The sequence below is a fragment of the Bos indicus genome, chromosome X, assembly GCF_029378745.1.
Source record: "Bos indicus isolate NIAB-ARS_2022 breed Sahiwal x Tharparkar chromosome X, NIAB-ARS_B.indTharparkar_mat_pri_1.0, whole genome shotgun sequence".
Taxonomy (NCBI): domain Eukaryota; kingdom Metazoa; phylum Chordata; class Mammalia; order Artiodactyla; family Bovidae; genus Bos; species Bos indicus.
In genome coordinates, this window is record NC_091789.1 from 40690237 (window position 1) to 40706223 (window position 15987).

The following is a 15987-nucleotide window of genomic DNA, read 5'->3' on the forward strand; positions in this document are numbered from 1 at the left end:
ACAAATATTAAAAGCAACAAGGGAAAAACAACAAATAACACACAAAGGGATTCCCAGAAAGATAACAGCTGATCTTTCAATAGAAACACTTCAGGCCAGGAGGGAATATCAGGACATACTTAAAGTGATGAAAGAAAATAACCTACAGCTCAGATTACTGTACCCAGCAAGGATCTCATTAAAATATGAAGGAGAAATCAAAAGCTTTACAGACAAGCAAAAGCTGAGAGAATTCAGCACCACCAGACCAGCTCTCCAACAAATGCTAAAGAATATTCTCTAGACAGGAAACACAAAAAGGGTGTATAAACTCAAACCCAAAACAATAAAGTAAATGGCAATGGGATCATCAGATCAGATCAGTCGTTCAGTCATGTCCGACTCTTTGCGACCCCATGAATCGCAGCACGCCAAGCCTCCCTGTTCATCACGAACTCCTGGAGTTCACTCAGACTTGAAAGGTTGTTGTTGAATCACGCTAATACACCGGGATTCTAGGCCCCCGGAGGAGAAGAATTCAATCTGGGGCCAGAGACGAGGCTTGATCGCTCAGAGCTTTTGTGTAATAAAGTTTTATTAAAGTATAAAGGAGATAGAGAAAGCTTCGGACATAGGCATCAGAAGGGGGCAGAAAGAGTACCTGCTTGCTAGTGTTAACAATGAAGTTATATATTCCAAAGAGTGTCTGGAGGTTGTAAACACCTCATCAGACCTACTCCCATAATTTACATTTTAAGATAACAGAATTGCCAGAAGGTTTAATCCAAAGACTATCCTCAGGCAGGATACACTATTGCTATATAATCCTAAGGAATGTAAAGAAGGAAAAAAAGTTTGTTCTTTCTTCCTCCTTGAGAATTCCAGACCCCTCTCTCCTCGGGGACCCCTAGACTCCTTATCAACCTGCCTAGGAACTGACTCTCTCAGACTCACGTCCATCGAGTCAGTGATGCCATCCAGCCATCTCATCCTCTGTCGTCCCCTTCTCCTCTTGCCCCCAATCCCTCCCAGCATCAGAGTCTTTTCCAATGAGTCAACTCTTTGCATGAGGTGGCCAAAGTACTGGAGTTTCAGCTTTAGCATCATTCCTTCCAAAGAAATCCCAGGGCTGATCTCCTTCAGAATGGACTGGTTGGATCTCCTTGCAGTCCAAGGGACTCTCAACAGTCTTCTCCAACACCACAATTCAAAAGCATCAATTCTTCAGCGCTCAGCCTTCTTCACATTCCAACTCTCACATCCATACATGACCACAGGAAAAACCATAGCCTTGACTAGACGGACCTTTGTTGGCAAAGTAATGTCTCTGCTTTTCAATATACTATCTAGGTTGTTCATAACTTTCCTTCCAAGGAGTAAGCGGCTTTTAATTTCATGGCTGCAGTCACCATTTGCAGTGATTTTGGAGCCCAGAAAAACAAAGTCTGACACTGTTTCCACCGTTTCCCCATCTATTTCCCATGAAGTGATGGGACTGGATGCCATGATCTTCATTTTCTGAAGGTTGAGCTTTAAGCCAACTTTCTCACTCTCCTCTTTCACTTTCATCAAGAGGCTTTTTAGTTCCTCTTCACTTTCTGCCATAAGGGTGGTGTCATCTGCATATCTGAGGTTATTGATATTTCTCCCGGCAATCTTGATTCCAGCTTGTGTTTCTTCCAGCCCAGCCTTTCTCATGATGTACTCTGCATATAAGTTAAATAAACAGGGCAACAATATACAACCTTGACATACTCCTTTTCCTATTTGGAACAAGTCTGTTGTTCCATGTCCAGTTCTAATTGTTGCTTCCTGACCTGCATACAGATTTCTCAAGAGGCAGGTCAGGTGGTCTGGTATTCCCATCTCTTTCAGAATTTTCCACAGTTTATTGTTATCCACACAGTCAAAGGCTTTGGCATAGTCAATAAAGCAAAAATAGATGTTTTTCTGGAACTCTCTTGCTTTATCCATGATCCATCAGATGTTGGCAATTTGATCTCTGGTTCCTCTGCCTTTTCTAAAGCCAGCTTGAACATCAGTAAGTTCACGGTTCACATATTGCTGAAGCCTGGCTTGGAGAATTTTGAGCATTACTTTACTATCATGTGAGATGAGTGCAATTGGGTGGTAGTTTGAGCATTCTTTGGCATTGCCTTTCTTTGGGATTGGAATGAAAATTGACCTTTTCCAGTCCTGTGGCCACTGCTGAGTTTTTCAAATTTGCTGGCATATTGAGTGTAGCACTTTCACAGCATCATCTTTCAGGATTTGGAGTAGCTCAACTGGAATTCTATCACCTCCACTAGCTTTGTTCGTAGTGATGCTTTCTAAGGCCCATTTGACTTCACATTCCAAGATGTCTGGCTCTAGCTCAGTGATCACACCATCGTGATTATCTGGGTCATGAAGATCTTTTTTATACAGTTCTTCTGTGCATTCTTGCCATCTCTTCTTAATATCTTCTGCTTCTGTTAGGTCCATGCCATTTCTGTCCTTTATCGAGCCCATCTTTGCATGAAATGTTCCCTTGGTATCTCTAATTTTCTTGAAGAGATCTCTAGTCTTTCCCATTCTGTTGTTTTCCTCTATTTCTTTGCATTGATCACTGAAGAAGGCTTTCTCTTCTTGCTTTAATAATTATCTTAAACGTAAATGGGTTGAATGCCCCAACCAAAAGACAAAGACTGGCTGAATGGTTCAAAAACAAGACCCCTATATATGTCGTCTACAACAGACCCACCTCAAAACAGTGGACACATACAGACTGAAAGTGAAGGGCTGGAAAAAGTTATTCCATGCAAATACAGACCAAAAGAAAGTAGGAGTAGCAATACTAATATCCGATAAAATAGACTTTAAAACAAAGGCTGTGAAAAGAGACAAAGAAGGACACTACATAATGATCAAAGAATCAGTCCAAGAAGATATAACAATTATAAATATATATGCACCCAACATAGGAGCACCACAATATGTAAGACAAATGTTAACAAGTATGAAAGAGGAAATTAACAATAGCACAATAATAGTGGGAGACTTTAATACCCCACTCACACCTATGGATAAATCAACTAAACAGAAAATTAACATGGAAACACAAACTTTAAATGATACAATAGACCAGTTAGACTTCAGTCAGTTCAGTTCAGTTCAGTCGCTCAGTCGTGTCCGACTCTTTGCAACCCCATGAATTGCAGCATGCCAGGCCTCCCTGTCCATCACCAACTCCCAGAGTTATAAGGCATTTCACCCCAAAACAATGAATTTCACCTTTTTCTCAAGCGCACACGGAACCTTCTCCAGGATAGATCACATGCTGGGCCATAAATATAGCTTTGGTAAATTCAAAAAAATTGAAATCTTTCCAAGCATCTTTTCTGACCACAATGCAGTAAGATTAGATCTCAATTACAGGAGCAAAACTATTAAAAATTCTAACATATGGAGGCTGAACAACACGCTGCTGAATAACCAACAAATCACAGAAGAAATCAAAAAAGAAATCAAAATATGCATAGAAATGAATGAAAATGAAAACACAACAACCCAAAACCTGTGGGACACGGTAAAAGCAGTGCTAAGGGGAAGGTTCATAGCAATACAGGCATACCTCAAGAAACAAGAAAAAAGTCAAATAAATCATCACCTAACTCTACACCTAAAGCAACTAGAAAGGGAAGAAATGAAGAACCCCAGGGTTAGTAGAACGAAAGAAATCTTAAAAATTAGGGCAGAAATAAATGCAAAAGAAACAAAAGAGACCATAGCAAAAATCAACAAAGCCAAAAGCTGGTTCTTAGAAAGGATAACTAAAATTGACAAACCATTAGCCAGACTCATCAAGAAACAAAGGGAGAAAAATCAAATCAGTAATATTAGAAATGAAAATGGAGAGATCACAACAGACAACACAGAAATACAAAGGATCTTACGAGACTACTATCAGCAATTGTATGTCAATAAAATGGACAATTTGGAAGAAATGGACAAATTCTTAGAAAAGTACGACTTTCCAAAACTGAACCAGGAAGAAATAGAAAATCTTAACAGCCCCATCACAAGCACAGAAATTGAAACTGTAATCAGAAATATTCCAGCAAACAAAAGCCCAGGTCCAGAAGGCTTCACACGTGAATTCTAACAAAAATTTAGAGAAGAGCTAATACCTATCCTACTCAAACTCTTCCAGAAAATTTCAAAGGAAGATAAACTTCCAAACTTATTCCATGAGGCCACCATCACCCTAATACCAAAACCAGACAAAGATGCCACACAAAAAAGAAAACTACAGGCCAATATTACTGATGAACACAGATGCAAAAATCCTTCAACAAAATTCTAGCAATCAGACTCCAACAACACATTAAAAAGATCATACCCCATGAGCAAGTGGGCTTTATCCCAGGGATGCAAGGATTCTTCAATATCCACAAATCAATCAATGTATTACACCACATTAACAAATTGAAAAATAAAAGCCATATGATTATCTCAATAGATGCAGAGACAGCCTTTGAAAAAAGTCAACATCCATTTATGATAAAAACTCTCCAGAAAGCAGGAATAGAAGGAACATACCTCAACATAATAAAAGCTATATATGACAAACCACAGCAAACATTATCCTCAGTGGTGAAAAATTGAAAGCATTTCCCCTAAAGTCAGGAACAAGACAAGGGTTCCCACTCTCACCACTACTATTTAAATAGTTTTGGAAGTTTTGGCCACAGCAATCAGAGCAGAAAAAGAAATAAAAGGAATCCAAATTAGAAAAGAAGTAAAACTCTTACTGTTTGCAGATGACATGATCCTCTACATAGAAAACCCTAAAGACTCCACCAGAAAATTACTAAAACTAATCAATGAATATAGTAAAGTTGCAGGATATAAAATCAACACACAGAAATCCCCTGCATTCCTATACACTAATAATGAGAAAATAGAAAGAGAAATTAAGGAAACAATCCCATTTACCATTGCAATGAAAAGAATAAAATACTTAGGAATATATCTACCTAAAGAAACTAAAGACCTATATATAGAAAACTATAAAACACTGGGGAAAGAAATCAAAGAGGACACTAATAGATGGAGAAACATACCATTTTCATGGATTGGAAGAATCAATATAGTGGAAATGAGTATACTACCCAAAGCAATCTATAGATTCAATGCAATCTCTATCAAGCTACCAATGGTATTCTTCACAGAGCTAGAACAAATAATTTCACAATTTGTATGGGAATACAAAAAACCTCGAATAGCCAAAGCTATCTTGAGAAAGAAGAATGGAACTGGAGGAATCAACCTGCCTGACTTCAGGCTCTACTACAAAGCCACTGTCATCAAGACAGGATGGTACTGGCACAAAGACAGAAATATAGATCAATGGAACAAAATAGAAAGCCCAGAGATAAATCCACGCACCTATGGACACCTTATCTTTGACAAAGGAGGCAAGAATATACAATGGATTAAAGACAATGTCTTTAACAAGTGGTGCTGGGAAATCTGGTCAACCACTTGTAAAAGAATGAAACTAGAACACTTTCTAACACCATACACAAAAGTAAACTCAAAATGGGTTAAAGATCTAAACATAAGACCAGAAACTATAAAACTCCTAGGGGAGAACATAGGCAAAACACTCTCTGACATAAATCACAACAGGATCCTCTATGACCCACCTCCCAGAATATTGGAAATAAAAGCAAAAATAAACAAATTGGACCTAATTAAAATTAAAAGTTTCTGAACAACAAAGGAAACTATAAGCAAGGTGAAAAGACAGCCTTCAGAATGGGAGAAAATAATAGCAAACAAACCAACTGACAAAGAACTAATCTCAAAAATATACAAGCAACTCCTGCAGCTCAATTCCAGAAAAAATAAATGACCCAATCAAAAAATGGGCCAAAGAACTAAACAGACATTTCTCCAAAGAAGACATACAGATGGCTAACAAACACATGAAAAGATGCTCAACATCACTCATTATCAGAGAAATGCAAATCAAAACCACAATGAGGTACCATTTCATGCCAGTCAGAATTGTTGCTATCCAAAAGTCTATAAGCAATAAATGCTGGAGAGGGTGTGGAGAAAAGGGAACCCTCTTACACTGTTGGTGGGAATGCAAACTAGTACAGCCACTATGGAGAACAGTGTGGAGATTCCTTAAAAAACTGGAAATAGAACTGCCTTATGACCCAGCAATCCCACTGCTGGGCATACCCACTGAGGAAACCAGAATTGAAAGAGACACATATACCCCAATGTTCATCACAGCACTGTTTATAATAGCCAGGACGTGGAAGCAACCTAGATGTCCATCAGCAGATGAATGAATAAGAAAGCTGTGGTACATATATACAAGGGAGTATTACTCAGCCATTAAAAAATATTTTGAATCAGTTCTAATGAGGTGGATGAAACTGAAGCCTATGATACAGAGTAAAGTAAGCCAGAAAGAAAAACACCAATACAGTATACTAACGCATATATATGGAATTTAGAAAGATGGTAATGATAACCCTGTATACGAGACAGCAAAAGAGACACACATGTATAGAACAGTCTTTTTGGACTCTGTGGGAGAGGGAGAGGGTGGGATGATTTTGGAGAATGGCATTGAAACATGCATAATATAATATATTAAATGAATCTCCAGTCCAGGTTAGATGCATGATACAGGATGCTTGGGGCTGGTGCACTGGGATGACACAGAGGGATGGTACAGCAAGGGAGGTGGGAGGGGGGTTCAGCATGGGGAACACATGTATACCCGTGGTGGATTCATGTTGATGTATGGCAAAACCAATACAATATTGTAAAGTAAAAAAAAATAATAATAATAATAAAAAAACAAAAATCCTAAAAAAAAGAAAACAAAGATCATGGCATCTGGTCCCATCACATCATGGCAAATAGATGGGGAAACAATGGAAACAGTGACAGACTTTATTTTCTTGGGCACCAAAGTCTGCAAATGGTGACTGCAGCCATGAAATTAAAGACACTTCCTCCTTGGAAGAAAAGCTATGACCAACCTAGACAGTATATTACAAAGCAGAGGCACTACTTTGCCAACAATGATCTGACTAGTCAAAACTATGTTTTTTCCTGTAGTCATATATGAATGTGAGAGTTGGACCATAGATAAGGATGAGTGCTAATGAACTGATACTTTTGAACTGTGCCAACGGATGCCAAAGAACTATGGAGTTGGAGAAGACTCCTGAGAGTCCCTTGGACTGCAAGGAGACCACACTAGTCAATCCTAAAGGAAATTAATCCTGAATATTCATTGGAAGGACTGATGCTGAAGGTGAGACTCCAATAGTTTGACCACCTGATGCGAAGGGCCAACTCTTTAGAGAAGACCCTGATGCTGTGAAAGATTGAAGGCAGGAGGAGAAGGGGACAACAGAGGATCAGATGGCTGTATGGCATCACTGACTCAATGGACATGAGTTTGAACAAACTCTGGGAGATGGTGAAAGATAGGGAAACCTGGCATGCTGGGTTCCATGGGGTGGCAAAGAGTCAGACACAACTGAGTGACTGAACAACAACACAGACAGTGTAGATACTCACTATCAGAAGGGTGGTTGCATCCATATACACATACCTGCATGTGTTAGCTGGGGCCACCTTTCTTCCCTCAAGAGCACACTTGATCACCGTTTCCTGTGAATGCCTACTTTTCATGCCATTTTGTCAACTTTCTTTACAGCATGGATGCCCTGATGTTCAAAATATTTGCTTTCATAAATTTTTACCATTTAGCTGCGTGCAATGCAGAAGATGCAGTTGTTGTCTCAGTCCCTCTCTTCACACCCAGAAATACATTGTTAGTAGGTCCTCCTTCTCTGTGCACATTGTACAAACATGTATTAATGTTCACCTACAGATTTTAGCTCATTCATTATCAGTAGCAAATGTTGTGTTCATGACAGGAGCTATCATTTCCCTAATAGAGCCACGTGTGTACGACTTTGTTCACACATACCACTCATAGATCTAATATGAAGTAGATGATGGCCACACAGATATACTTTGGGCATCACCAGCACAAACTTATTCCTGGTCGAGGTTTTGAGTCTTGTGCTCCAGGGAACTCTGTGTTCTGGCTCTCAGAGCACAGGTGTCATGTGACGACTCAGCAAAAGGGAGAAGGAGAAACTGGTGAGTGAGCCACTGCAGTCTCCCTGCATTAGCCCATAGCACAAACTCAGGGATGGCTGAGTTACCTCAGCCCCAACCAGTGAGCTCCCCATACCACAAGATACACACACATGCACTTACACACACTTTCTCTCTCTCAGCGTGACATTAGAGACCTAAGATACCCTATATGGTTGCATATCATCCATGCTTTCTGCCCCTACACATGCATGCACATGATTCTGCTTCCAGGGTAGATGTTATTTTCAGCTCCTTCTAGTTTGTGATTTTAAAAGGACACTTGGGAAAATGTAAAATCATGCTCACAATCCTAAAATAGCACCAGTAAACTAATCACCTAGGAATACTTAATGTAGGCACATCAGTCCAAGGACTCTAGAATTTTTATTCTAGCCATACCTGTGCTGTATATTAAAAAGTTTCTAAAAATTGTATGACCTACTTCAGTATTCTCTCATATTTAGTTTTGTGTACATTCTTTCAAGAATGAAACACTTTCTTTGAGTGCTTTCAGTGCACAACCAAGATGCCAACTGCAGTTCTTTTTTTCTGATTACTACAGCAATGCTCCTTAAGCTGGACCATCAGAAGGGAAGGGTGTTAGGTGAAAATATTATGCATTAAATGTCCCTCCCAGCATACGCTTTGGCACATTGCCCAAATACCTTCCATTCAGGTTTGGTACACAGACATGCAGAATAATTTCTTTTCATATTTTGCACTAACTGGAGTGCAATACTCTTACAGGTAAGATGGATGACAAATGACAACAAGATAGATAATGACTTGTCAATATGGATCACCTTATGCACAGGAGGAACTATGTGTTAACAACAGAACTTTGAACTAACCTTTAAAGTAGCCTGAATTTTCATAGGGCTTGGAAAAATTAAAATGCATTCAATGTTTCAGTTCACAATCAAATCAAATGTGTCTGTAGAGACAGAATGCACACAGGACAACAGATCGGAGGCTGAATTAACAGTCACCCTGCTGCCAGAACTTCACTGTCAATTTCAGACCATGGTAAAGCCCTCAAATGCACAAGCTTCAAGTTCCTAGGTCCCGGTGCACCTCTTGTTCTATTCCAGTTGTGCCTTAGGTGGGGGACCCAAGAACATGATGGCACAGAGCTTTTATTTCTCCAATCAACAAGCCTGATGCTATACAACTTACCAGAGGACATGAAAGACGTGTAAATGCAGTGGAAAAGTCTAGAAAGGCAAACAGGAATGTCATGACATGGTTCCATCAGAAAGAGAAGAGGAACAAGGATGGAAATGTGTGGTGAGGGCAGATGTTACTTTTCAAATCACTTTGCAAGTCAGTACGGGGAATCACACATTTACATGTCCACAGGCACCAAAATCTTAATTTTACAAAGATGCTGAGGGGATAGGAAAGGAATAGGAAACATTAGGCTACGTGAACAAACGGAAAGCAAGTGTAGAAAACGGTTCCATACCATTACATAGAATGCAGTGAGGATACATTTGAAATGTTTGGCATGTCTTCTGAGGTACATTTTTATTCAGAAAAGGAAATATTCACTTTTAAAATGTGTGTACACCTAGCCACATAAGAGATGTTCAATTGAAGAGAGAGAGGGGATACAGAACATGCATACTGAAGGAGCAAAGAGCCGACAATTTCACAAATAGAAAATTTCCAATGTGGGGGAAAATATCACCTCAATGTGCTAAACTCCAAGCATAATACGTTCACACACACACACACACACACACACATGCGTGTGCACACACACACATGAGATATGCAAATATACACACAAGCAGTAACAGTAAGGCTTTACAAAACCAAAGCAAAAGGAAAGACCTTAAGAAATAAAGACAGCACAACTCACCTGATTATTAGGCAGGGTCCACTTATTATTTTCATTAGAGGGAGCTTGATAGAATTATCTGGAGTCCGAAAAAGACAAAAAGGGAGCAATGGGACCAGAAGGAGGGCACCCTGGTAGGAAGATTGGGGCACTGGTCTTTCTGGAAAAAACTCTGGAAGATACGTCAGCTCCTAGAACCCATGATCTTGGAAGAGAAGGCCTCAGAGCTTGGGCTCAGACTTCTGAGGAAAGGGGCTGTCCAGCTCTGTGAGGTTCCTCAAAGATGTCAGGGGAAGGGTGCATGAAACTGAGACCCCTCACAGGGAAGTTGGGAAAAAATGATGAGCCTGCACCACAGGGTCAGGATCTGAGAGGAGGCCCTTCTACCCTGTCCTCCCCACCAACTCCCCTCTGGGGCTCAGATCCTTTAGGAGAGAGTTCTCCAGTTTACTGATGCTGGTCTTTCTGTGGGCAGCCATGGAGACAGCCCTTGGAGTTTGGAGGTGAGCCACATTATGGACCAGTTGCTCCTACTGAAGTCACACGTCCCTATCCCTGTTGTGTGAAAGGGCAGTCGTGGGGGTGACCCTGAGAGGAGCAGGAACAAACAGGAAGGTAGAGCCAGTTGTCTTGCTTCCAGACCACCTGTCACACCCCACCAACCCCACTGGCTGACCCTCCCGGGGAGCCAGATGGCAGAGTGAAAATGGGGTTGGCAGAACCCCGTCTCAGCACCACTCAGCAGCACACAGAGCTGGAGATGAGAAGCGTGAAACATCCTTTACCTGGAGCCTGATTCTCCTGACAGCACTTCCCTACCCTGATGAAAACTGCAACAGTATATCCTGTAAATGCTGTTGCAAAGAACTGACTCATTGGAAAAGACCCTGATGTTGGGAAAGATTGAAGGCAGGAGGAGAAGGGGATGACAGAGGACAAGATGGTTGGATGGCATCACCGACTTGATGGACATGAGTTTGAGCAAGCCCCAGGAGTTGGTGATGGACAGGGAAGCCTGACGTGCTGCAGTCCATGGGGTAGCAAAGAGTCGGACATGACTGAGTGACTGAACTCAATTGACATCCTATAAATGCTCCATTTTCTCTAGGAACAAAGAAGACACCCCCAAACCATAACATCAGCAGCATCCATTTCTAAACATGCTGCTAAGTCGCTTCAGTCATGTCCGACTCTGTGCAACCCCATAGATGGTAGCCCACCAGGCTCCGCCATCCCTGGGATTCTCCAGGCAAGAACACTGGAGTGGGCTGTCATTTCCTTCTCCAATGCATGTAAGTGAAAAGTGACAGTGAAGTTGCTCAGTCGTGTCTGACTCTACTGGGGTCGCTAGGAGCCCACCAGGAACCCACCAGGCTCCTCTGTCCATGGGATTTTCCAGGCAAGAGTACTGGAGTGGGGTTCCATTGCCTTCTCCGATTTCTAAACATAACCACGACCAAAACCAAACAAAATAAACTTACCCCACAGTCTTTTAAGAAGGAGCTTGTGTTCATGCTTCCATAATAAAGGAGCCACTTCACTGCTTTTAATCCAATTTACCTAACCGTAATTAGTGGCATGCTACAAGGAAATCTGACTTTTAGAGAACATGTTTCTTGGTTTGCCTGTGCCAGCTACTCAGGGTAGGTAGCTGATGATGTCCTCCCCTGGGCTATGCAAAGTTACCTTAGATCTTTCAATCCTGTTCACCTGTCCCATTTGCTGACTTCAAAATTTCTCCCTTATATCATACACATCAAAACACTTCACTCTCAGTAGGTGTAAATGATGAGCAAACTGAAGATCTGTAAGAGCTCACACAACAGACAACCATTGTGAAGCAAAGGTGTAGGATGAGAAGTGTTTGGGGATGCCTGCTTTCAGGGACTCAGGTAACAATGTCCTCACACAACAGGTGTGACATGACATGGGGCAGGGTATGACAGGTTACTCAGGCACCTTAGCACCCCACAAAAGGAGGAGCTTCCATGCTCTCTTTTAAATCAGGAGGGATCAGAGCTCTTAATATCCAAGTAAAGACCACACCACCGGCACCACACATACACACACACACACACACAACTCACATTGAGAGCAGACACCAACTAGTGTCCATGTCTCTACACTTACTCCATCTCTCCAGTCAGTTTTCTTGTGAAATGTTTCTGCCTCTGGGAAAGAGTGCCTTACCCTGGTTGTCATGGAAACAAGAATGCGATCACAATGTTCTCTGTGCTATTAGCTTTCTGTGGAAATCAGGAAGGATTAATACATCAGATGCAGAGTGTTAGTCTCCTTTTTAGACAATGACCCCGCAGATAATCCAATGAATGAATGAATGAATGAATGAACAAATGAACAACCAGACCATTGGACTATTAGAGACAGCATCTTCATGGAATAGGCAGTGGGGGACAGGAATTGTCACCAAATGGGTTATGTAGGGAGTAAAGTGAAAGCACAGGAGCTTCTGTTTCCCTTGAGACACATACTCTTAGGATGCAGGTCCCATTAAGGACCACCTTTCAACCTGCCATGACACACGAGGCCAGGGATGTTTGTGCAGATGGGATCCAAGGACTCAGGGTCAACTAGAAAAGACCCGCAGAGGGGAAAACGTGTGAGGATGACACACCTGGATGTCAGGGGGAGGCGAGTGAGAAACTGGAATACCCGAAGTCAGCTCTCCTGAGGCGACCTCTAGTTAGAGACAGCCCCAGGACCACCCCGGACTCAGGACCCCAGAGTAAGACAAAAGCATGCTGCTCCATGTGCAACTCACAGGAGGAGAGCCAGCCAGACTTTCATATCACTGTGTACCAACCAGGTGAAGGCTTTCACCAGCTTCTTAGTGTGGAGGAAAGAGAGGGACATACCAGGAAGTGCCATCTAGCCTGTCTATTTTTGTTGCTATTATTCAGTTGCTAAGTCGTATTTGACTCTTTCCGACCCCGTGGACTGCAGCCTGAAAGGCTTTCCTGTCCTTTGCGATGTCCCAGAGGGTGCTCAAATTCATGCCCCTTGAGTCAGTGGTGCTATCTAACCGTCTCGTCCTCTTCTGCCCTCTTCTCCTTTTGTCTTCATTCTTTGCCAGCATCAGGTGCATGTACGTGTGCCTTGTGGTATGGGGAGCTCACTGGTTGGGGCTGAGGTAACTCAGCCATCCCTGAGTTTGTGCTATGGGCTGAGAGGTCCTGATTCAGGGAGACTGCAATGTCTCACTCACCAGTTTCTCCTTCTCCCTTTTGCTGAGTCATCACATGACACCTGTGCTCTGAGAGCCAGAACACAGAGTTCCCTGGAGCACAAGACTCAAAACCTCGACCAGGAATAAGTTTGTGCTGGTGATGCCCAAAGTATATCTGTGTGGCCATCATCTACTTCATATTAGATCTATGAGTGGTATGTGTGAACAAAGTCGTACACACGTGGCTCTATTAGGGAAATGATAGCTCCTGTCATGAACACAACATTTGCTACTGATAATGGATGAGCTAAAATCTGTAGGTGAACGTTAATACGTGTTTGTACCATGTGCACAGAGAAGGAGGACCTACTAACAGTATATTTCTGGGTGTGAAGAGAGGGACTGAGACAACTGCATCTTCTGCATTGCACGCAGCTAAATGGTTGAAATTTATGAAAGCAAATATTTTGAACATCAGGGCATCCATGCTGTAAAGAGAGTCGGCAAAATGGCATGAAAAGTAGGCATTCACAGGAAACGGTGATCAAGTGTGCTCTTGAGGGAAGAAAGGTGGCCCCAGCTAACGTGTGCAGGTGTGTGTATATGGATGCAGGGAAACTGTGTGGGAATCCCATATACCACCATACTGAGAGTGAGCATCTACAGTGTCTCCTGTATATATCTCTCTGCACGTTTCATATTCTCTGAAATCCCACTTGATTAGTTCAGAAGCACAAGGAAACATACAAACATTATGGGTCCTGTGTTTGGTACACACACACACACACACACACTGCTGCTGCTATTAAATCTCTTTTATTGAATTATAACTGACACACAGTATTATATTTTTTCAGGTACACTACTTAGTGATTCTGTGTTTTTATACATTACTCCATGATCCCCATGACAAGTCTAGTTACCTCCTGCCACCATACAGAGTTATTACAATATGATTGACTGTATTCCCTATCCTAACATTACATCCTCAGGACTTTTGATTCATTGCTTGTTCTTTTGGCCTCAATCCAGAGACATCACTTCCAATCCCAATGTCAAAGAGCTTATGGCCTATGTTTCATTCTAGGAGTTTAATGGTTTCAGGCCTTGTTTTGGTGTGATAAAGGGGTCTAGCTTGATTCCTTTGCATGTAGCTCTCTGGTTTCTCCAACAGCACCTGTTGAAAAGGCTGTCTTTTCCCTGTCATATACCCTTGCCTCCTATGGCATAGATGAATTGACCATGTGCCTCAGGCTGTATTTTCTACTAGTGTGTGTGTCTGTTTTCATGCCAGTACCATACCTGTTTGATGACCATAGCTTTCTAGTGTCATCTGAAATCAAGGAGCCTGATTCCTGAGGCTATATCCTTCTTTTTGAAGGCTGCTTTGCCGATTCAGGGTCTTTTGTGGCTGCTCCTACTAAACATATGTGTGCAGGCAGATGAAGGCTCTCATGGAGCTGGTCATCCCCACTCCTCTGAGACAGGAGGGAGTAGCAGAAAGTCAGCAGCTTACAGTGGAAGTATTTCAAAATGCAACAGAAGGGAGAAATAAACATGAGCTCCACATTATAAGTGAGATTTAACTAACATTTCTGTTTTAGAGTGGCATGCACTCCAAACTTGGGGAAGGGAGTATGACAAACTAATCTCTGGTTCAGTGGCTTAATTTCCTATCTTCTTTTGCATTTTCTAGATCCACTTTGGAGGTGCTCATGTCCTAGGTCTGTACAGCTGATGCTGTTTGACCCCTGAGAGAACTCTGTGCACTTCAGAAGCACCAAGCAGGGTGAAGGGTCTGCCAGACATGCAGTTTGAGTCTGGGAATCAACAGATCCAGCTCCAGAACCACACCTGCCACAATCCACACTCCCAGGGTAAGCCTTTTCCCTTCTCCTAAACATTTCATCTGGAATCAGTTCTCTATGCAACTCTGGATTCCAAGCTCATGCTCTTCAACATAGCAATGCACTGACACCCAGTATATCTGTACACTGGTGATCACCTCTGGCTCCCCTGGGTGCATGGGCAGTGAGGGCACTGGCTCCTTAGCAAAGAAAAAGTGAAGCATTGCCCTGGGATCAGCCACAAGGAGTACAGAAGGCACAGGACACCCAGTGACACAAATGAGATCCTGGTCATGAGACTCCCTCCCACATGGTTGCCCTTTCCTGCACAGTAGTAACAAATCAGGCAAGGCGTTGGGTTTGGAGGGCTTATAAAATGCCTCCAGAATCTTTGGCAATTTCTCCCCATGTATCTGCCATGCACCTACCCCATAGGCATGTGGATGCGTGGCCTTTATACTTCTTTGCTTTATTGCTCATCAATTCTCTTTGGCCAAGCCTTCTGCTTTGACAAATAACTTGTGGCTCAGATGGTAAGGAATTTGCCTGCAATGCAGGAGGAGACCTGCATTGCAGGAGACCTGGGTTCAGTCCTTGGGTTGGGAAGATCCCCTCGACAAGGGAAAGGCTACCCACTCCAGTATTCTTGCCTGGAGAATCCCACGGACAGAGAAGTCTGGTGGACTAGAGTGCATGGGGTGGCAAAGAGTCAGACACAACTAAGCAACTAACACTTGGTGACATTTAAGCACCTACCCAGGGCTACCATTGGCTGGAAGGGTGCCTTGATGACCAATCAATGCCTAAAGATATGGATGTTCATTGCCCTGGGGAGAGTTTAAGTGAAGGAGTCCATGAGCCTGGGATAGGCCACTAGGAGACTATGGCCAGAAACCACAGTGACTGAAAAACTGACCCCAAGCAACAAAGGGAGGAAGAAA

At 42.3% G+C, this 15987-nt stretch overlaps 1 long non-coding RNA gene across 1 annotated transcript in view; it reads right to left on the reverse strand.

The window, feature by feature from the left end:
• LOC139181149 (uncharacterized) overlaps positions 1-12214 on the reverse strand; it is a 52889-nt gene extending 40675 nt beyond the window's left edge. The window contains exon 1 of the long non-coding RNA XR_011565241.1: positions 12143-12214. This is a non-coding gene — a long non-coding RNA (uncharacterized lncRNA). The remainder of the gene's footprint in view (positions 1-12142) is intronic.
• Positions 12215-15987: the final 3773 nt, after the last annotated feature.